Below are 23538 nucleotides of genomic sequence, written 5' to 3' on the forward strand. Positions count from 1 at the left end.
GCCAGGAGGTCTTCCAAGGTCAGAAGGCTCCTCAGTGGCGGTGAGTGCTTCGTGTCCTAGAGCTGTCCCTATGAAAGACCACAAGCTGAGTGGCTTAAGCAATAGAAATGTATTATTTCACAGTTCTCTAGGCTAGAATTAGAGACCCAGGTTATCCGCAAGACTATGCTCCCTCTGAGGGCACTAGGGAAGGATCTGTTCCAGGCTTCTCTAGTTCCTTGGCTTGTGGCAACATCACTCCAGTCTTCGCGTGGTGTTGTGTGTGTGTGTGTGTGTGTGTGTGTGTGTGTGCGCGCGCGCACGCGCCTGTCTCTTCGCATGGCATCCTTTTTATAAGGACACAGGTCATCCTGGATGAGAAGCAGGCCCTACCCTACGGGGACCTCATCTTAACCAATTACGTCTGCAAGGACCCTGTTTCCAAAAAAGGTCCCATTCTGAGGTGCTGGGGATCAGGACTTTCACGTATGAATTTGAGGGGGATACAATTCAATCCATAACCGTAAGCGATCATGTAGCTGACCGTGGAGGGCAGTCCAGTATTTACATGCGCACGTCTGTTATCAGTAATGCTGATCAGTAATTCACGTTCAGTATTCAGGGAAGAAAAAAACCGACAACTCGCACCGGCACATAGCTTGTACGTACGCGGAGTTCGAGAACGGCTGTCCAGTTGCAAGTAACCCAGGGGAAGTGACCAAATGCCGTGTGTGGCCTTACAAGACAGTCGGCTTTGCCGGCTGGTAGCCGCAGCAGTGGGAGGGCAGAGTGTGACACCACGAGGTTTGCAGGGTCACGACGAGAATGTTACACAAAGCTTCTGAGGACTCCGGCAGATGGCCTTAGCTCCCTGCCTTTGCCCTGCTCAGGGGCTGCCCCTCAGCCCGACGGTGCCCTTTAGACAGATTCCCGGAGGCTGACTCACCTAACACCCAAGCACGCACACTGAAATGCCAGTGTTTCATTTCTGCTGAAGGTTATTTCTTTCCAGTAACAAAAATGCTCCAATTCCTGTCAAAGGCCCAGAAGCTTAACATCCTAACATTAATCAGAAGGAGGCTGAATGAGCTTGGAGTGAAGGCAGGTGAGACCTGATGCATTATCCTCACCTGGTCCACCATGGTCAAGGCCTTTCCGGTGGGGGGCCCAGGTGGGGGGGGGCCTCTCTCCCCTGGACATTCCGGGGGAGCACTGCCAAGCCCTGCTTCATGCCGTCCTTTCTCCGCACCCCAGGCTGGCAGCTCCCTTCTGTTCCCATGGTCTGGCTCCACAGAGGCTGCAGGGGAGTCTTGTGAGGGTTCATCCAAATGTCTCCAAGGGAGCTGAGGGAGGGAAGGGGGAATGGTGGGCATTTCTAGTCTCCACGGATTAAATGGAGACAACTCCCAAGCGCTCCCCACCTTCTCCAGCCCCCAGTAATCTCAGGTTCTTTCAGGAAATCTATGGGCCATGCTCCTGAGGATGAACACAGCTGCCTGGGAGCTGTGGATCCAGGATCCGGGCAGGTCAGAGGTCAGAGCAGCTCTAGGGACCTCCTGAAATAAGGGTACAACAGTTCAGATGCACTCTCTTCTCCCCTCCTAACACACACACACTTTCTCAATCTCTCTGTCTCTTTCTCTTCTGGACTCCAAAGAAGACCGGCAGTATGAGCCGCCCTCTTTTGCAAAGCTGAGCTGCTGGAGCCCCCTATATGTAATGCAGCGCTAAGCCCATTCTCCTAGAACTTTCTGCCTGCCAGGATTTGGAAGAACATCAAGAATTAATTTGGTAATTCTACTCCTAAGAACATACTTAAAATAATTCCACATACCCACACTACATGTGCACACACACACACACACACACACACACACACACACACACGTGTTCACTGGAGCCTTTCCTTTTTAAAGTTTTTTAACATTTATTTATTTTCAAGAGACAGAGTGAACACAAGCGGGGGAGGGGCAGAGAGACAGGGAGACACAGAATCCGAAGCAGCCTCCAGGCTCTGAGCTGTCAGCACAGAGCCCGACGCGGGGCTCGAACCTACTGACTGTGAGATCGTAACCTGAGCTGAAGTCGGATGCTTAACCGACTTCACCCAGGTGCCCCAAGGAGCCTTTCTTTTATAGTAGAAAAAATTAAAAACCTAAGTGCTGGGGCACCTGGGTGGCTCAGTCGGTTGAGCGTCCAGCTTCAACTCAGGTCACGATCTCTCAGTCTGGGAGTTCCAGCCCCACGTCGGGCTCTGTGCTGACAGCTCAGAGTCTTGAGCCTGTTTCGGATTCTGTGTCTCCCTCTTTCTCTGCTCCTCCCCTGCTCGTGCTCTCTCTCTCTCAAAAATAAATAAACATTAAAAAAAAAAGCCTCAGTGCTAGCATTAGGAAATGATTTTAAAATTTATGTTTTATCCATACAAGGAAATACAATTCAGCTGATTTTAAAACATATTCTTTTTTTTAACGTGTATTTATTTATTTTGAGAGAGAGAGAGGCCAGAGAGAGAGGGAGAGAATCCCAAGCAGGCTCCTTGCTGTCAGTGCAGAGTTTGATGTGGGGCTCAGTCTCGTGAACCATGAGATCATGATCTGAGCTGAAATCAGGAGTCAGATGCTTAACCGATTGAGCCCCCCAGGCACCCCTTACAAACATATCCTTGCAGATGTTGCAATGTCTTTGGAAAATGCCCACAAAATAATTACTAAAAGAAAAAAAGTAGGCTATGAGTCTATATGAAAATAACATTCTCCAAAAAGTTGGTGGTATTTATCCTTCAGTTTTAGTAGATGAGTATTTTAGTTTCCTTCTTTAGGCTTTTCTGTATTTTCTAGCTTTTCAATAATGCGAATATGTTATATTTATAAACAGGGGGAAAAAAGCGCCAATAATGGAAAGTATAAGAAAGAGCCCACATTTCATTCTTTTCCTTACGTCTTCCGCCTGGACCCTAGGCCTCTTGTGCAGGAATTTCTGCATTTCTTCTACCTCTGGCCACCTAAGAAGTAAACGGTGCTGAATCTGATACCTAGCCCAGGCCAGCGCCGCTTGTCTTCACTAAGAGAAGTCGCTCTGGCTAAATTCCTCTCCTCATCTCTCCTCCCACTACCCTTGACTCCCAACACAGAGAATCCTCCCAAACGCAGCAAACAGCACCCTAGTCTTTTCACCATGGCCCTGCGTGGTTCAGTTTGTCCTAGCCAGAGTTAAGTTTCACCAAAGAGAACAAGCAAAGGAGGGAGACAGAGACAGGGAGAGACCGACAGACAGAGACAGAGACAAAGGGGGTGGGGGATAGAAATAGACTGATCTGGCATTCTGCCTTCCCGGATGGAATTTGTCCAATCCAAGCAGGATGGATGAGGAACACAGACCCATTCCTTCCCACGTGTTTGGAACCCTGGCCCCGAGCCCTGAGCTGAGCATTCCATTTATCCTCTTTGTGGGCTGAACTGATGAAATTGCTTTAGCTGAAGGAAGTGGTATGGATTTACTGATGTATCAATCTGCAGGATGCATCCATCATACAGACCTTCGGGTCGGCTCGAATCGTGAGACAGGTACGCATTCAGCAGGCAAACGCTAGCATGGTGCTCGTGCCTCCAGGCCAACAGGGTCCAGCGAGACCCCCATCGGTGCACGCGGGTCGGGTCAGCGGGCTGGTGGGCTGGGCCACTCCCCTTCCTAGATGTATGGTGGGTGGGTTGGCAATGCCCACGAGGTCCCCCAATTGGAGAGAGGGAAGGCTGGTCACTGGGACCCAACTTCCCATCTGGCCACCACTGTGAGATGAGGTGGGGAGGGGGGGCAGCTGGGGACTGGAGGCTCTGGGGAGAGCTTCAGGGTCCTCAGGACAGTGTGAGACTGAGACTCGTTAAAGTGAACCAACCCAAAGGTAGTTCTTTGTACTCTTCTTTCCTTTCTCCCCAAACCCTGTGCTCCCCTCCCTGCCTTTCCTCCCACAGACAATAAACCATTTAACAGAGAAGGTGGCTTTGTTTCCTCTCTCGCCTGTTCTGATACATCTTAGGCTGAAATGCCACAGGGCCCACCTCTGATGAAAATTAATATTAAACTGCTCTCACTCCCAGCACCAGCCTCTCCTCCGGACCTGAGAAGTCAGCACCCCCCGCCCCTGCGGAGGCTCTCCAATTCCCCGTTCTCACGCCCCCACCATGGCTGCCTTCCTCCCTTGCCTACCTCCCTTCCCAGACAGACGCAATGTGTTAACGTGTCCCCACCTGAGACAAAGAAAGGAGGCTTTGTTATACCTGTGTGATCCTAAATATTATCATCATTTAATTACTGCCATTCTCCCAAGCCAACTTCTTGGCAGCGAGCGCTCCTTTAGTTAAGTAGGCTTTTCATTTTCCCAGGGAGGCCGCATCAGAGGTGATTTGTGAATGGAAACTAATTTGGGGTGTTGCTGCTGGTATAAAGAGGGGACTCCAGGGTAACGGAGCCTTAAAAGACAAATCGGGGAAAGGTTAAGCATTCCCTTCAGGCACAGATCGTCTTTTGGAAAGGGCCGCCACACGCAGATTCAGTGTCCTGGGCACAAACCAGTGGACTGCGTTATTAACTGGCCCAGATTCAATTCTTCTTCTTTTTTCTTTCTTTCCTTCTTTCCTTCTTTCTTTCCTTCCTTCTTTTTTTCTTTCTTTCCTTCTTTCTTTCCTTTTGTCTTTCTTTCTTCTTTCCTTCTTTCTTTCCTTCCTTTTTTTCTTTCTTTCCTTTTGTCTTTCTTTCTTCTTTCCTTCTTTCTTTCTTTCCTTCCTTCTTTTTTTCTTTCTTTCTTTCCTTCTTTCTTTCTTTTGTCTTCCTTCCTTCCTTCCTTCCTTTCTTTCCTTCTTTCCTTCTTTTTTTCTTCCTTTCTTCCTTTCTTTCCTTCTTTCTTTCTTTCTTTCTTTCCTTCCTTCCTTCCTTCCTTCCTTCCTTCCTTCCTTCAACACAAGAGAGCTGGGTCACATTCATTATGCCTTCGGTTGCTCGGAATTGTTCTCCTGGTTGTGTGCTCAGGCAAAAAGGACAACTTGACTTCAGTCTTCTGGTATGTGAATCAGCCAGGAGTGTCTGCTTGACCCTAAAAGGTGTCAGAAGCTTTCAGATTCTAAAACAGGCGCTTGATCTGCAAAAAGTACAAAGTATTCTGTACCTGACTTGATGACCCTGGCCAGCTCCCAGCCTTTGGAAATGGGAACCCAGGTTTGCTGCAAGTGTTAATGTAACAGTAGGAACTCGGATTCCGCTCACACTGCCTGGACATTCCTAACTTTATTTGGTTAGGTCATAACGCTGCTGTTTCCTCATGATGTTCTCCTAGAACATCTCTGATTATGGGTTGCTCTAATGCTCCCAGCTGGAGCCATTCTTGCCCTCATTTTTGGCCACCTAGGCTGGGAGGAAAACCAGCCCAATCAGGTCAGTGAGATCATTGACCATCCCTGATGTCGGAGGACTGGAGTTAACGCCCGAGTGCCCAGCTTTTCTTTCTCTGTCCTACTCCTTTTTTATTATTGCTGTTATTGAGATATAAGTGACATATACCATTGTGGAAATTTAAGGGGTACAACATCCTGGCTTTACACATTTATATACTGCAATATGATTACCACCATAGCATTAACTATACCCCCATATATCACATCACTATTCTCTTTTGTGGTGAGAACAGTTAAGATCTAGTGTCTTAGCAACTTTGAAGTTTATAATACAGTACTGATTACTGTAACCTCCATGCCGTGCATTAGATCTCCAGTAACTATTTATCTACTAAATGCGGGTTTATATCCTTAAGTGACATCCCTCCCAGCCCCAGCCCCTGCTGACCACCGTTCTATTCTCTATTTTTACCAAGTTTACCTTTTGAAAATTCCACATATAAGTGATATAATCCAGTATTTGTCTTTCTCTGGCTGACTTATCTCAGCATGATACCCTCAGGGCCCATCCATGCTGGGGCAAATGGTAGCATTTCCTGCTTTCTCGTGACTGAATAATATTCCGCTCTGTGTATTCCAGTGGAATACTTATGAGCAGGGTCAGGGAAAAGTCGTCAAATTGAACTTGGAGAAAACTCTGTAGACAGAACGACAATGTGGCCCAAAAAGTTAAAAAAAAAAAAAAAAAGAGGGAAAAAGAAAGTGCGCATCACCTTGATGACAAAACATTTTTTTTTATTTTTTAAAAAGATGAGCAGCTCATCTGTTATCTCACTATTTCTATCTCCTTAAAAGATCTATATCAAGATCATCTGTCATATGCATTTTTTCTGTTTCCAGACCGAAAGTGGACCATTCTTTGTAAATATCTGTGGAAATAACTATGCAAAAGTGTTCCTTTGGAACCTGTTCAGGTGGAGCTGTGGGGTGTAGGGTACACATGGAAAGAAATGTAGGACGAGTCAAGAAGAGGGTTTAGGAGCGTGTAGGGACATTACCAGAAACGGCACCCCAAGAGGCCCTGGGGAGGAAGGTGAAATGGCAGGTTTTGGGGCTCGTGCTTAGAGAATTGCCCCCACTTGGAGTCCTTAATGTTTATTTATTTCACCTTAGCATTGCCTTCTTTGTTCTGGTACTGAAACCACCGTGTAGTAGAGGGGACTCTTCACATACCGCCTGGCAAGGGATCATGCACGTTTGTGTTCAGTGAAACCTTCTGATGCCAATGTGCCTGTGTCAGTGAGCAGGTGCTTCGCAGGGATCCTACAGTGTCTGGGTCATCATTCTCTCTCTTTTTTTTAATTAAAAAAATCTTTTTAATGTTTATTTTTGAGAGGCACAGAGTGCAAGTGGAGGAGGGGCAGAGAGAGAGGGAGACACAGAATCTGAAGCAGGCTCCAGGCTCTGAGCTGTCAGCACAGAGAACCTGGTGCGGGGCTCCAACTCAAGAGCCCTGAGATCATGATGTGAGCCGAAGTCAGATGCTTAACTGACTGAGCCACGCAGGCGCTCATCATTCTCTTTTGGAAGAGACTTGCGGCTCCTGGACAGCGATGCCACACCCTGTCATCTCTGGACAGTGCAGGTGATGCTTTTCTAAGAGAAAAATCCACCAGTGAGCGCACACCTCTGTAGTCCCTCTCCTTACATTAAGAGCATCAATTATTGGACTGTTTACTCCTTGCCAAAATATGGGATAAGATTTACTGTAATATATCATTATCTTTTAATATGTTCAATCAACCTTGCCAGTTAGGTGATATTATTCCCATTTCACAAATAAGGAATGAGCCCTTAAAAGTTAAAAAAAAAACCCAAAACCAAACCTTTGTCCCAGGTCACTGGTAAGAAGTGGCAGACCTGAGATTTGGAGCTGTTCTTCTAAGCTCAAGGCTCCCACTTTTCTTTGTTTTCCCACTGCTGGGCTTGATCCCAGGACCCTGGCATCATGATCTAAGCTGAAATCAAGAGTCGGACACTCAACTGATTGAACTGCCCACATGCCCCTTCTTTCATTCTCAGGAAAGTGGACAACTTCCTTTTGGGGGTGGCTTGTGTCCCTTTTATTATGAATGAGATTGAATGGTCTGCAGTTACCCTTCCCTCTGTGGGGGGCATCCGTGTATCTGCTTGGCCACGTACAGGGCCTCTAAGCACCTTTGCTGAAAGTTTTCATTGTTTTCTTGAAATACCCCTTTATAGCACAGCAAAACAGCTGTGCCCTCTCTGAGGCTCGAACTCAGGACCTTCAGATTATGAGACTGACGCGCTGCCCACTGCGCTAAGAGGGCTGCAGTGCAATTTCTCAGCATGAGTAATGATGCCTCCTGAAGTGGTAAGCTCCTTAAAGAGAAAGGTGTCAGCTCATCTTTGTAGGTCAAGCCAATGATCGAGTGGATTTGGAATAGCATCAAAAATGTTCTTTTCCCACATCTCCTCCCACAGCAGTAGATTCCTAAGTAATCTAGAAGGTAACTCAGCAAATGATACATGTACTTTGGAAAAATGAAAAGACCTCATTATGTTCATTGTAGTCCATAAGCAGAGGAACCAAAATGTATTAGGCTTGTCTAAAAGAAAGGGTGTATAAACCTATAAATATTAACAAAAATTAAGTACTTGTCAACTTTGGCACCAGAATCCCTTCTTCCTTGGGTATCGAAAGCTTTTTCATTCTGGAAAAACCAGAGTCAAGGTGCTAGACAGTGGAGTTCAGAAATTATCAAACAAAACTTCTGACTGAAACTAGAACAATGAGCATAACTACCTGTGGCCTCTCGTCCGAAGCCTCATGATATAACAGTGAAAGGATTTTGAAAGACATAAGCGCAGAGCCCCCGGGGGGCTTAGTCAGTTAAGCGTCCGTCTCTTAGTTTCAGCTTTCAGCTCAGGTCAAGGTCTCGTGGTTTCTTTCTTTTTTTTTTTTAATAATTTTTTTTTAACGTTTATTTATTTTTGAGACAGAGAGAGACAGAGCATGAATGGGGGAGGGTCAGAGAGAGAGGGAGACACAGAATCTGAAACAGGCTCCAGGCTCCGAGCCATCAGCACAGAGCCTGACGCAGGGCTTGAACTCACGAACCGCAAGATCATGACCTGAGCCGAAGTCGGATGCTTAACCGACTGAGCCACCCAGGTGCCCCAAGGTCTCATGGTTTCATAGGTTCGAGCTCTGGGTCAGGCTCTGCTGCCAGCGCAGAGCCTGCTTGGGGTCCTGTCTCTCCCACTCTCTCTGCCCCTCCCCCACTCACGCTGTCTCTGTCTCTCCCAAAATAAATAAACTTAAAAAAAAAAATGACGTAAGTGCAAAAGACAAAGGGAGAGGAGAGAGGACAAATAGCAACAAATCTGGAAGCTGGAAAGCAATGTCATGGAAACCCTGTCTTTGTGGAACCTTCCAGAAACTCAAGAGCTGGTGGCTCCAGATACTTCTGAAAGTAGAGGTGAAGATGGAGCTGAAGACAGAAAATTTGTCTAGTTAGTTTGCTGAAAAATTAGTGAGACCCTTAGGTGGCCTCCCTAAATCCAAGCACCAGGCATGTTCTCCTGCCCTCACCGGGCAGATGCCTGGAGGTGTCTTCTCTAAAAGGTAAAACAGAAGAAGGTCTCTGGACAAGAAACATCACGTCCACTGAAGGTGGGGAGCCACACTGAAAATGGGGCCACATACCAATGTCCCATGTAAAGCTTCTCTAGCCTTTCCCCTAGTTGGCTCCCAAAATACTGGGAGTCAGGATTGGACCTCAGCCTAAAAGTTCAGTGTGTGTGGAGTATGACCAGCTCCAGAGAAGGAGGGCAAAACGAAGGGTACTAGCATCAGGAGTCTCCTCCAAGAAAATAGTGCAGCAAGATCATCCTACAAGGAAGACCACCCGTGAACACAGAGCTCTAGCAAACAGCTGTTTAGTACCTCATGCATAAACATGAGCAGAATGCAGGGATCACTAGACATTTGAGGAAATCATATAAAATACAAAGACTTAAACAAATCTGTATTTTTTAAACTTTTTAAATGCTTATTTATTTTTGAGAGAGCACAAACTGGGAAGGGGCAGAGAGAGAGGGAGACACAGAATTCCAAGCAGGCTCCAGGTTCTGAGCTGTCAGCACAGAGCCTGACATGGGGCTCGAACTCACAAACCATGAGATCATGGCCTGAGCGGAAGTCAGACACTTAACCAACTGAGCCACCCAGGCATCCCACACACCTGTATTTTAAAGGAACTTAGAGGAAGCAAAGTTTAGATGGGGGTAAGAAAAAAGTATTTAATTAATATGAATATTCTCAGAGAGATAAGACAATATATTGGATCCATAAAGAAAGAATGGATGATATACAAAATGAGTATTTGGGACACATAATTGATTTCATTCATATAATAGAGTTATATAAGGCAATGAGACTGAATAATTATTACTGTGTATTGTGATGAATCTCACAAACATGATGTTGAATAAAAGAAGCCAGACACACAAAAAAGTATATATTCTGTGATTCCACTATATAATGTTCACCAAAAAAGTCTACAGTGATAAAAGCCAGCATGATGGTTACTCTTTAGAGAGAAGGTGTGGAGAAAGTCTTTTCAGTTTCTAATACAAAAATAAAAATAAAACAGGTTTTATACAAAGGATGGGGAATCACATTGATACTGAATTTCTCAACAGCGACTGAAAGGTAGAAGATAATAAAGCGATGCCCTCAAATTTCTGAAGGAAAGTGACCTCTGTATCCTGCTAAATTATCAATTAATTGTGAAGTCACACTAAAGATACTTTCGAACATACAAGGTCTTTAAAGATTTACCTTCCTTTTACCTTTTTCTCAGGCAAGCAACCAGAAGCTCTCAGAAGCTAGATACACCAGAAATATACCCAGGAAAAGGGATACAAGAGATCTAGGAAATAGATGCACCAATGGAAGAAAGAAGCAATGGTAAGTCCCAAGATGGCAGCCAAGAAGAAGCTTAAGGTGACAGGTATGCAGCAAGCCTAGAGAGCTAGCATACAGTGATGTCCTCATGATTAACTGACAGAATATAGAGGGGGAAGATTTACACAATTAGGGAAAGTTTAAGATTAAATATATGTATGTTAGATATGTACTATTGTGTATATATATTTTAATTGTTTATGTATATTGTAACTAATATATTATGCACATTATGGAACAAAGTATAAATCAGACAGGGTGAAAGAAAAATAAATATACATAAGAATTCTATTATTTTCTTCCCTCACCCTAGTCAGGATCTGACACCACCCACTGTACCCTTAACACGAGGGATAACTTTGTTGTATTGGTTGATCAGATTACCTGGGGGAGATGGGACCTTGAGGAAATAGGTCACGAGAAAGGTCAACATTGACAACTGGGAGAGAAGATCAAACACTGGTAGGGTCTTGCCTGGCACCACAAGCGGGGTTCTGGGTGGCCCCCACCAGCAAAAGGAGATCACCATCCTCCATTGCCTGATAGCCAGCGTCTTGGCTGGTTGTGCCATATATTTGCTTTTTGTCTGTGTGTGTGTGTGTGTGTGTGTGTGTGTGTGTGTGTGTGTCTGTCTGTCTTTCAGGCAGCAGGCAAAATCTGTCCTTTTGACTCCATCTTGAGTGGAATTCCTCTCAAAAGGTGTGGCTTGAGCATCAGAGAATCATAAACTATTGGGAAAAGCAATTGCCTTTAAGACCATCTCAGTTATAGATCTCAGTTTACCAGTGAGAATAATTTATACTTCAGAACCTTGCTTACGTCTAGTTCTAAATCCACTTAACATAGCTACATTTTATGAATGCCCAAATGAAGGTACGAAAAGCAAATATAAAGAATTTTTTTTTAATTTTTAAGTAATCTCCACACCCAACGTGGGGCTGGAATTTACAATCCTGAGATTGAGTCACATGCTCTACCGACTGAGCCAGACAGGTGCCCCGCATATATGAAGAAATCTGCTGTGTGTTTAATTTCTTGTCCTAATTGTCTCCCACTGCCTACCAATGCCACCAACTCTCCTGTTTGCCACTGTCCAGGATACAAGGTTTCTCCTATCCATGAGTCTGCAGTTCCTATATAGGCTCTGGGCCGGAGCTGGGTGGGTTCTTCAGAAAACATCCTCTGAAATATGTCTGAAGAGCTTCACAGAGTCTTTGTTATCTAGTAAATAGGCCAAAAATCTGACTGCAGGCACGTTTTCCTTTTCTGTTTCATCAAAGGAAAATAGAGATGAAGACTTTTTATAAGTGCTTATGTCTCATTAGGATATTTTTAAAGTAAATAGCTTTAGTTATAAATGTTACAGGCAATCTGCCTAAAACAGAGGTATATTTAAGTGGCTAGATTTAATAAATTCCAGTTTACAAATTGAACTCATTGACCATAATTGCTTGCAACAGTTGGCCCTAAACAAAGAGATTAGCATAATTGCGATTGCAACTCCTATTAGCATTTATAAATATGATTAGAGCCAAGCATTGGGCTGAGTTGGAAAGATTCCACTGAAATTTCTCTCATGAAGACATGAGAAGCACATGTTCTCCACCAGGAGGCAGCATCATGATTAGGGGATGGGTCGGTTTGTGACCTTTAACCTCTCCATTTCCCACTTTCTCATCAGCAAAACATTGTGATTATTCAGTATGCCCTGGAAAAGAGTACTGGTTGAGAAATTCCACTCAAGATGGAGTCAAAAGGACAGATTTTTGCATGCTGCCTGAAAGACACACACACACACACACACACACACACACACACACACACACAGACAAAAAGCAAATATATGGCGCAACCAGCCAAGATGCTGGCTATCAGGCAATGGAGGACGGTGATCTCTGAAAGACAGGAAGTGCATTCAGAGAGCTCTGCTATTGCCCCAGCTTACTACCTTGAGAGAGCTTTTAAGCTTCAGCCTAGGAGGGGGAGCCCAAAGGAAGGCAGAGCCTGGTGGATTCCTGGAGATGAAAAGATGCAGACGAGAATCCAGGGAGACCAGGCAGCTAGAATGTACAGAATACCAGACAGGAGACTGTGGCACCAAGAGAGAATGCTGGAGATCTGGAGGGGGTCCCCTCGAAGATTCAGCAGAGTTCTCACCATTACACACATGCGAACATACTACCTGATGCCAGAGGAAGAAAGAATATGATAGGATCAGGTAAAGGCACCTGGCATCCCCAAAGGGCCAAGAACATAGCCTGTTCCTGCAGTCGGCCGAGAAAAAAATCAGACATTTCAGGACACTGGGCAGAGTACCCCTGAAGGTTGTGCCTCAGTAGTGAGAAATATTTAGACCCCGACCAAACACTGACTCAGATCCACCTCATAAATCAGAAAGTAGATCTGAAGAGCTCAAACTGTTTCTAAGTAATTTAATGGCATCCCAGAGCAAAGCTCAAGAAGGGCTATGGGAAAACAAAATATCTCGCATCCAAAGAAAGTAATAACACAATGGCTGGCATCCAATCAAAAACTGCCAGACATTCAAAGTATAAGGAGAATGTAACCCATAATGGGAATAATCCATCAAAACTGACACAGAACTGACATCAATATTAGATTAGCTATTAGACAAGAATATTAAAACAGTTATTATAACTGTGATTCAGATATTAACAAAGTTAAGTACGGACATAAAGAATGTTTTCAGAAAAGCACACCCAAATTGAACTACAGATGAAAACTGCAATATCTGAAATGGCGAACTGATGGAATTAATAGATAAAACATTGCATAAGAAGACATTAGTAAGCTTGGAAACATGGCAATAGCAACTATGCAAAATAAAACCCAAAACGAAAAAAATCTGAAAAAAAAATTAAGAGTATCAAGTGGCTTAAGGTATGTGTAATTGGAGTTGCCAAAGGAAAGCAGAGAGAAAGATGATGGGACAAATATTTGAAGAAATAAGACCAAAAATATTCTCGATTAAATTAAACTTGTGAACCAATGTCTTTATTCCTATTTTTTGCCATCTTTTGGATTGATTTTTTGTATGTGTGCTTCCTGTATCTTGGTGTCTTGTCTTTTTTCATATGGGTAGAGGTTTTTGTAGTTCTTCATTTGTCAGGTAATTTTGTTTCTCATCCTGAACGTTTTAAGTATTATGCTATGAGGTGATCTTATTGATATCTGCTAGTTTGACAATACTTAGAATTCTGGGCTCCTCCCCAGTGTGCCTGCTGACTTATTTTTCAGAGTTCCCAAATAGCTGTTCTTGTATTCTGTCCAGGTTTTATAGTTGAGTTTAGTAGAAAATAAAGGGAGATGTGTGTTAATTTCACATGATCCATAGACTTCTATAATAGGTCCCAAGATTGCTACCCCAATGTAGATGCCCTTTATAATCTCCCCCGCCCCTTGACTATGAGCAGGATTCATAAATATGATGGAATATCACTCCCATGAGTAATATTTTATGATTTTTTGAATTTTGGTGTAGTCCCATAATTCTTTGTATTTCTTTTTTTAGTAAACTCTGGGCCCAACATGGGGCTTGAACTCACAACCCCAAGATCAAGAGTCATATGCTCTACTGACTGAGCTATCCAGGGTCTCAGATTATGTTACTTTATGGCAGTAGGGATCTTGCAAATGTAATTAAGGTCCCTAATCAGTTGACTTTAAATGAATCAAAAGAGACGATTAGATCAGGATGTTCCTGATCTAATTAGAAGAGCACTTAAAAGTTGTCAAAGAGATTCAAAGCCAGATAGATTCTCTGGCTAACCTTGAAGATGCAGGTAGAATGTGGCTGAATTCTGTAGCTGCAAGGATATGAATTCTGCCAACAGCCATATGAACTTGAAAGAAGACTTCAAGCCTCAGATGAGACCTCAACCCCAGCCGAAACTTTAATTGCAGTCTTGTGAGACCCTGAACAGAGAACTCAGTTGAGCCCAGCTTGGATTTGTGACTTACAGAAACTGTGACACAGTCCATAGTTTGCTTTAAGCCTCTGTGTTTGCCATCATTGTTACACTGCAAATATCTAATATACTTTCTCTTACCTGGAACAGCGTTGGAAACGAAGTGTAGGTACAAATGTTATTCTAAAAGTGCTGATTATTTCTCAATATTTTTTTTTTTAACAAAGCTCTTTGTTGGATTTTCCTTTCTCTGAATTCCCGGTATAGTATTAGAGGGATATCTCTACATTTCAGCTCTTTCTGGCAGAGTTCTATGTAGCAACTCATCTCTGTGCAATCATAAGCTGCTTTATTACTTTTGTTTCCTTGGCACCTCTTGGTTCATCAAGTTCACTGAGTTTTAGGCAAGAAAAGTTAATCTTACTGTATGACTTTATTAATTATTACATGAATCACCCAACAGGGACAAATAGCGAGCCTGGTATAATTAGTAACCTAGAAGAAGTAACTGTTTATAGCCATCCATCAGATAGGCCAAGTGAAAGTCACCATGAACTGACAGGATCCCCCGCTCCCCAAATTTGACAGTTGTCAAAAGAAAGCATGATCTCCTGGTGAGAGATGAGTCATGTCATACCCATCTAATCCACATATGGGGACATGGGACACATAGAAGCAAGAGAGCCTATCTTTTGAGAAAAACCAAAAAACGAAAAGCCTCTACTCACATATTTGGAAAACACTAAATACAAACAAGCCCCTCTTAGAGATTCACAACACTTAATAAAGTCAATCCAGGTTTGTACAGTAAAGAAACCTATTTAAGTTGGTTTATGCCAGAATTTCCCAAACTTATTAGCTATGTATCCTGTCCAGGTTTTGTAGTTGAGTTCACTGGGGGGCAAACAGGTGCGTGTTTAATTCCCATGGCAGACAGAATCATTTCTTTGGCACACCTATTAATCCCTAGAAATTCAAACTTTTTTGTACGGGAAATGTGGATCTACAGATTTAATTTAATTGTGTGTTTATTTATCCTGTCCCCTCTTTCTGATGATATTCCACACTAGGCCAAGTGTTGATAACATGTGAATTGATGAGAAAAATTCCCAGCATAACTACTCTCAAATAGAAATTGCCGCCCCAACCTCACCTCAAGCTGATGTAAAGCACTAAATGCTCCTGAGATAAAATGCATCCTCTGTGACTCAGAAATTTCAGGCATCACTGATCAGTCGTGACTTATCACACCAAATTCAACAGACATCGGTTCAGCACCTACTTTGTGCTAGGCTCAGTGCATTTACTGGCATGCCAGCAGCACGTTGGCTTTGCAAGTTCACAGAAGATGTAGCCATAACTCAGCCCTCAGAGGCTTTGGGGGGAAAGAAAATGAGCAGCCAGGCTTGAAGGTGACATTCAGCCCCAGTACAGAGAACCTCAAGCAAGATAGTGGGGTGAGAGTTGCCCTGACTGCCCAAACAGGGCCCTGGATGGGACTGGATGGGATAGAGAACTCGTGCCCAAAGAGCAAAGCCAACTTATGGCAGATACTAGGTTACACCAACCCCTGAAGGAAATTTCTTCAAATTAAGAGGGGGAGAAAAAAAGAATAGGAAAGAGAGAACGGAAAGAATAAATTACTTTCCATTTTGCATTGATTCCAAGATGCGCATTTTTTTCATACATTAACATCTCTACAGCTTGACATTGGAATGTATCTTCTGATCCAAAACATCTTACAATTGCTATCCTCCGGTGTCAACGTGACTTGCATGTGCCAACTCGTTCACAGCTGTTGCTGTTGTCATCACGTCAGTGGGATTATGTGTATTGTTGGTAATACATGTGCAGGGCTTAATTGCCGTGTAAAATGTCTTCAGAAAGATTACACCATGATTCGGTCCCGAAAGGAAAACTTACGAGGCGACAGAGCAGTGAGGCATATGTTTGTTATTTGTGAAGTGAATGTTCATTACAGAAGAAATGCTTGCAGTTCCGTTGTTTCTTGCAAAACCAACCGAGTGCTTTACACTTGCTACGGAGACTGTGGTCCACGATCGAGCAGCATCACCTGGGAGGTCGTTAGAAATGCCGAATCTTTGGCTCTACCCTAAACCTACTGAATCGGGAGCTGGGTTTTAGCAAAATCCCCAGGTGACTGCGCGTCAGAGTTTGAGAACTGCTTTAAAGGACATAATGTGAAGCTAAATTACACTGAATTATTGAGATGCATGCAAAGCAATGCTCATCGAAAGCCAAGCAGCGCAGCTGAAGACGGGGAGACTGTCAGGTGGTGCAGAATCGATGAAAGAAATTTCAACACGAGAGGCCCATGTGACCATTTCGCTCACAGGCAGGGCTGTCATGAAGACACAGTGTCACAGCCTCGGCAGTTTTTTTTTTTTCTCTCTTTGGGGTACATAAAGGAATGATATGACTTAAAATGGAGGGCATTTTAGATTCGATTAAAGGTGGCAAGGAATGCTTCTCCAGGGGCATGCAAGAAATTAACACAAAGGGGCGGCTCAGTCAGTCAAGCCTCCGACTCTTGACTTCGGCTCGGGTCATGGTCTTGCAGTTCGCAGACAGTGCAGAGCCTGCTTGGGATTCTCTCTCTCTCTCCTTCAATTTCTGCCCCTCCCCCCTCTCAAAATAAATGAAAATAAACTTAAAAAAAATTTTTTTAATTTAAAATAAAGGCATTGCCCTCAGTGAGGGGGAACTAGCAGTCAGCAGAACAGGGATAATGGAGCTGGAAATCTGAGAGAATTAAGGACACCAAGAAACTTTTAAGCCCCCTGAACCTGGCTGGGGGAAGGGAGGGCCTGAGGTCCCTGGGGTGCTGCTGGGCATGAGCCATCCTGTCTGCACGCGGCTGTAGCTGTGGGCTCCAGGGCTGCGAAGGACCCTCCAACCAATGACAAAAATGACATTTGACACCTTAGCCTTTCAAGTAATTTTTATATCCACTAGTTTGTATTTTTTCTTTAATAGCTGGTAGTGTGTTTTATCATCTCACCGAGTCTCACAGCAATCCCTGGGGAGATGTAGCATGAGCTGGAATTCTGAAGTTTGGGGTGATACTGTCCTTTCCATGGCAGAGATGAGGAAAATGGGTCCACAATTGCCCTGCTGGTAAATAGCAGAACTGGGATTAGAACCTCAGGCTTCTGACTATACTTTGAAAACTCTAACAGGTGGGGTGCCTGGGTGGCTCAGTTGGTTAAACCTCTGTCTCTTGACTTTGGCTCAGGTCATGATCTCGTGGTTTGTGAGGTCGAGCCCTGTGTCGGGCTCTGCTCTGACACCTCAAAGCCTGCATGGGCTTCTCTCTCTCTGCCCCTCCCCTGTTCGTGCTGTCTCTGTCTCTCTCAAAATAAATAAATAAAACTTAAAAAAAAATTCTAGCAGGAAAACAGGTATTATCAGCATTTTGTGCAAGGAAAAAACAGGTCTCCAGAAGTTCAAGGGACTCGCCCACGCATGGCACTGTGACAGTGTGGGGACTACAGCCCAGTTATCCTGGCATCTAACTCGCTGCTCTTCTATTCCTGACTCCTTGGCAAAAGCTGCCTAGTTATTAATGATTTGAAGAGCTTTCTGTTATGGCTGTAAAGTAAATCGGTTAGCGGCTATGTTAACTTTACTAAAGACAATAGGTATGATTTGAAAATACTGAGGGTAGTCACCAGGGAGGCGTGTCACTCACGGGGACCTTTGAAAGCACTTAGTGCCAGGAGTGTTGTGGGTGCAGAGTCTGCACCTGCCACATCTTTGATCCCCTGCACTTCTATATGGTTTTTGTTTTTAATTTTTGAGAGAGAGAGAGAGCATGAGCAGGGTTGGAGCAGAGAGAGAGAGAGGGAGACAGACAGACAGAGGAGCCAAAGCAGGCTCTCTGCTGATAGCAGGGAGCCCAATGTGGGGCTTGAACTCATGAACTACGAGATAAGAGGGGAGCCAAAGTCGGATGCTTAACCGACTAAGCCACCCGGCATATGTATATATGTATGTATGTATGTATGTATGTATGTATGTATGTATGTATTTGCCTATGGAGGTCCAGTCGCTCTGGAGCCATCTTTTCAAAAGGCTACTTGTAGATCTTCTATTGATGCTGCACTTTTGTTGAAAATCAGTGGGGTATATTCATGTGTATCAGTTTCTGCATTCTCTCTCCTCTTGCAGTGATCTATACGTCTATCCCCTGCCCTTACTACAGTTTTGCTTACTGTAGCTATAAAGCGTGTCTCAAATTTAGGTAGGCTGATTCCTCCCACTTTATCCTTTTTCAAAGTTGTTGTCAATATTTTCATTCCTTTTCTGTGTGAATTTTAGAATAATTTTGTCATCTACAAAAGTATCTTGCTAGGAGTTTGTTAGGAATTATGTTGAACCTGTAAATCAATTTGGAGATATTCACACCTTTACCAAATTCCATCTTCCAATTTGTGAACACAGTATATCTCTCCATTTATTTCTACCTTCTTTGCCTTTTTTATTAGTACCTGTTGCTTTTCACATACAAGTCTTGTACATATTTTGCTAGATTTCTACCTGTTTTTCTGTCTCTCTCTCTCTCTCTCGTTTTTAGCAAATGGTAAAGTAGTGTGTACTTTAGCAAGTAGTGTGTTTTTAATGTCAGTGCCCCCTTGTTCATCTTTAGTACACAGAGATAAAATTGCTTTTTGTATTGTGATCTTATATCTTGTAGCCTTGCTAAGTACACTCATAAGTTCTAGGAGTATTTTTTAGATGTGGGAAGATTTTCTATGCGAGATGTTCTAGCACCACGTTGAGTAAGTCATGAGAGCGAACATTCTTGCTTCATTGTTTCTTTCCTTCTGATTTCCCAAGTTTTATCGTTTTGTCATTTCTTTCATGTTTGGAGAACTTCCTTCAGCCATTCTCTGAGGGTAAGTCTGAATTTATTTTACAAAAATCAGAGCAGAGGTATAGTCCTTTCTTTACGTATTGTCTGTAGCTCCTTCACCACTCTAGTGGCACAGCTGAGTAATTGGAGGCAATGTTTGTCGAACCCTCTTCCACTCCGTGCATTGGCCCAGATTGCAGACTTTGAGGGCCTCTGTGCAAGGCATTCCATTTCTTCACAGAAATATTCCATGCCCCTAACATTTCTTCCATTCCCACATTTGCCAAGCCAGAAAGTTTCTTGCAACTCCCCGAACACCCCCTATCTTGGAATGGAGGAAGAGAGAGATTACTGCACAATCTCTGCTCAGGTAACCTCACTTCCTGCATCCTGGGGGTCATGCCCGGGCCTCAAAGAGCGCACTCGCTAATCCCCTCTGCGGTGGGCTGACAGCTGGTTTCCCAAAGATGTCAGGTCCTCATCTCTGGAACCCACAAAGGTCACCTTATATGGCAAGTCTTTGCAGATGTGATTAAGGACCATGAGATGGAGAGATCTCATGGAGGGATTATCTGGGTGGGCCCTACGTACAAACACACATTTCCGTATTAGAGGCAGAGAGCGAGTCTGCACACAGAGGAGAAAAAGGCAATGTGACCCTGAGGCAGAGTGGCCTGGAGTGGTGTTGCCACCAGCCAAAGAATGGAGAACAGCCCTGCCAGATTTCAGGCTTCCACCTTTCAGACTGTAAGGCAATAAACCTCTGTGGTAATTGGTTGTGGCCGCTACAGGGGATTAATAAACCCTTCTATGACTTATCTATGCAGAGACTATAGATTACGTTTTTAATGTAAATTGATCTGTTGTCAGCTCAGTGAATGAGAGGAGGCAGTCACTGATGTTTCTTCTCCCCACCATTTTTTTTTTTTACCAACACTCTACTTCCAGGGTGCAATAGGGAAGTATAGGAAGCTAACACATTCTGTGGCATCTTATCCTGAGAGGTTGGTAGGGTTTGTTCTCATTTTTACAGGCGGGGTAGCGGTGGCTCAGAGTTTAAGTCACTTAAGTAACAAAAGTGACGAGGCCCCTGAAAGACTTGCGCTGATATTTAGACCGCGATCTCAAGCCATGTCTCAAGGACGACACTCTCTTTTAAGGAAGCGCACTGCGATATAGGCACAATTGGTACATCACTGCCCATTTTCTTCATCCGTCTCCTCTCCTCCCCAATTTTGTGACAAAAGACTGCATCTTGGTACAGTGCATTTTACTCCCTGAGATTTGCCGACACCTGCTGACAAGTGGAAGAATAGCATAGGGTAAAGAAGGTTTTGTGAAAAGGCGACCGAGCAGCTGTGCAAAGCCAGAGGCCAGAGGTGGACGTAAACTTCACCGAAGAAGACAATGAAGATAAAAGCAGAGAGCACTAGAAAAGTCACCGGGAGCTCTGAGCCCGCCCACTGGTCTCAGGCCAAGCAGTTAGAGCCACAGGACTCTCAGTTGTGCCAGATAAACACTGTATTACCTGTGGGATGGTCTGATGCGAAGTCTCGGGGTTTCTGTGTCCTGGGCAGCATGGAATAGATGATTAGTTTCTTGCAAGACAAGTATTAAACTCACTGAGTAACCCTGGGCAAATTACTGCAGTCCCTTGCCTCTGCTTTCCTGTAGCACGCATATGAGACACATTCTAGAGTTATCCTAACTAAATTCTTAATGATACAAGGCACATTTAGATTAAGAACAACCATAGACATAAACATACAAACACCACCCCATTTACAATTGGGTCTAAAGACAACCACTACGTCTGGCTTTTAAGACAATGAAATACCACTTCACTCCATTAGGTGGAGCCAAAAGATCAGTCGAAGCATATCTTGGGCCTTGACAAGTCTTTTCCAGCAACAATCATATTTGGTGGGATCAGTGAACAAGGTTTTACGAAGCCCATATCCATCCTCATTTGTAGGCGCCCCACATCGATCATCCTTTTAGGCATAACTTACTCCTCCACCAAGTCACCCCCTGTATATGGATGGGAGTGCGGACCACCCACGCCTTGCCTCCCTCCTGGTTATTCTCACCAAGTACATCTCTCTCTAATCTCAGCCCTAAAATTGGCAAATCATGGTATCAAAATACCAAAATATTCCACCTCGTAGATGCTACTTCTACCTCAACCGTGGTGACCTAACAGAGTCAATCACTCAATCAAGGAAAGAAACTAATGTTTCTTGAGTACCTGCTATATTTCCGGCATTTTCACATGCCATCCACAGATGAACGGATAAGCAAAATGAGCTATATACATACAGTGGAATACTATTCATAAAAAGGAATGAAATTGTGATAAGTGCTACAACATGGGTGAACCTTGCAAACGTTATGTTCCGTGAAATAAGCTAGACACAGAGAACGAATATTATACGACTTCACTTATAGGAGGTACCTGGAATAGGCAACCTCATAGAGACAGGAAGTAGAAGAGAGGTAACCTGGGATCGGGGTGGGGGGAATTATTGTTTAATTGGTACAGAGTTGTGGCAGGATGATGAGAACTCTGGAGAGAGAGCGGTTGAACAACACTGTGAATGTACTTAATGCCCCTGAATTGTACACTTACGAATGGTTAAAATGATCGATATCATATTATGTATAATAAACACATATATATATTTGCACAATTTTTTAAAACGTCTATTGATGTGCCTACCTCACCTACTAGATTACACCTTCCCAAAGGACCAGATTTCACTCATTTTGAGATCCTCACCCCCTAGCCTAGACCCTAACACGTGGAGACCACAATAAAGGGCAGCATAATAAAAATATACAAAGAGAAGTCAGAGGTTTTAAATTTATTCCCCCAAAATAAAGGACAGGAGGAGACAAATCTACTGAATGCTTACCGTTTATCGGCATTTTAAGTTTCACTCATCCCACACAAATGTCATGAGCCTGTCCTCTGTGTATCATGTAGAATATGGATTTCTCTGTCCGTTCCATGGATCGGAAACATACCGTTGTCACACTGTCACATAAAGAGAGAAGTACCAGGTATAGTGTCAGATGGAGCTGTGTTCTGAGAAGAGGGTAAAATGAGGTAATGGAAAGCATTGAAATGGGGTGGAAGGCCCTTCCTGCCAGGCACATCAGGACAGTCTCTGAGCAGGAACCATCAAAGACCTACATCTTGAGGAGAGAGCACACGATAGTCTCAGGGAGAGAGTTCCTGGCAGAGAAGAGAAGTGCAGAGGTGCTAAGGAAGGAAGAAGCATGACACGCGAGGGAGACAGACCGGTGGCCACTGAAGCTGGGTCTGGATGGATGAGGAGGAAATGCTAAAGATTCAGGTGGAGAACAAGACTGGTGCCGGGTCGTGTCAGAACTACAGGCCAGGCCAAGGACTTCATATTCCATTCTGGCGGCAGTAAGAGCTACTGGGAGGCTTCAAGCAGGAGAGTGACGTCATCTGATTCTCGCTTTCTATGTGGATAATGGACTCTCGGGTGACCAGCCACCAGGCAGACACCAGGTGGAGTCATGATGGTGTTTGGCATTACAGTTTTAGCCACGGAGATGATGGGAAGTGGTTGGATTCAAGATACGTTCTGGAAGCAACCCTGATACAACTTTGATGGGTCGGACATGGAAAGGGACAGAATGGGAGTCCAGGATGGCTTCTGGGTTCTTTCCCCAGCAACTCGATGGAAGGGACACCAGTGGAGTCAGAAGAGGAAGACTCGTGGAGGGCGATGAAGACTGGCAGAGGTTCAGTGGGGCTCTGGGTTATGTTAAGGTTGAAGTATCCTATTGACCTCCGGGTGGACGTGGCCACATGTAATTCCCAGGGTAAGGCGACAGACCAAGAGTCGTTGGCATATGCGTGAGATGACCTGATGGCCTAGGCAGGGAGGGGAGGACAGGAGAAGGCGTCCCCGAGCGGGGGCCTGGAGTACTCTCCCACTTAGAAGTCCACAAGGAGAAGAAAACTACAGAGACACGAAAAAGGACTGTGCAGTGAGGGGAATTCCAGACAACTGTGAAGTCCTGGAAGCCTGGAGAAACGTGTTGTCAGAAGGGCAGAGCACTCAGCTGGGAAATGTTGCTCTGAGGACAGAAGGCTGAGCATGAGGTAGCAGATGGAAGTCACTGGTGAACTTCACGGGGGCCGTGCCTGCAGAATTCCAGGGACAGAGAACTGACTGGAGTAGGGTGGGAAAGGACCCGGGTGAGAGCGCAGGTGTGGTGGCAACTCTTTTGAGACTTACCCTGGTAGGAGGCCAAGTCCTGGGCCAGTCTCTGAAAGGAGAGGTGGGTGGTATCAGAGGACGAAAAAAAGATGGCGGTGTGTACCGTTCTAGCACAGTT

General features: G+C 44.4%; 1 long non-coding RNA gene and 1 other non-coding gene across 4 annotated transcripts in view; one reads left to right on the top strand and one right to left on the bottom strand.

The window, feature by feature from the left end:
* Positions 1–23538, top strand: part of LOC147581516 (uncharacterized) — a 188454-nt gene that overhangs the window by 162012 nt on the left and 2904 nt on the right. For 2 of the 3 annotated variants that reach the window (XR_015249988.1, XR_015249986.1), the window contains one exon: positions 10253–10359. This is a non-coding gene — a long non-coding RNA (uncharacterized LOC147581516). Of the gene's footprint in view, positions 1–10252; positions 10360–15355; positions 15908–23538 lie in introns of those variants that run through there. The other variant, XR_015249987.1, reaches the window with a different exon arrangement.
* TRNAM-CAU (transfer RNA methionine (anticodon CAU)) lies at positions 7642–7714 on the bottom strand. Its single transcript has one exon. It is a non-coding gene; the product is annotated as a tRNA-Met (tRNA).

Source organism: Puma concolor, chromosome B1 (genome assembly GCF_028749965.1).
Source record: "Puma concolor isolate L17-30 chromosome B1, mPumCon1.1.hap2, whole genome shotgun sequence".
Taxonomy (NCBI): domain Eukaryota; kingdom Metazoa; phylum Chordata; class Mammalia; order Carnivora; family Felidae; genus Puma; species Puma concolor.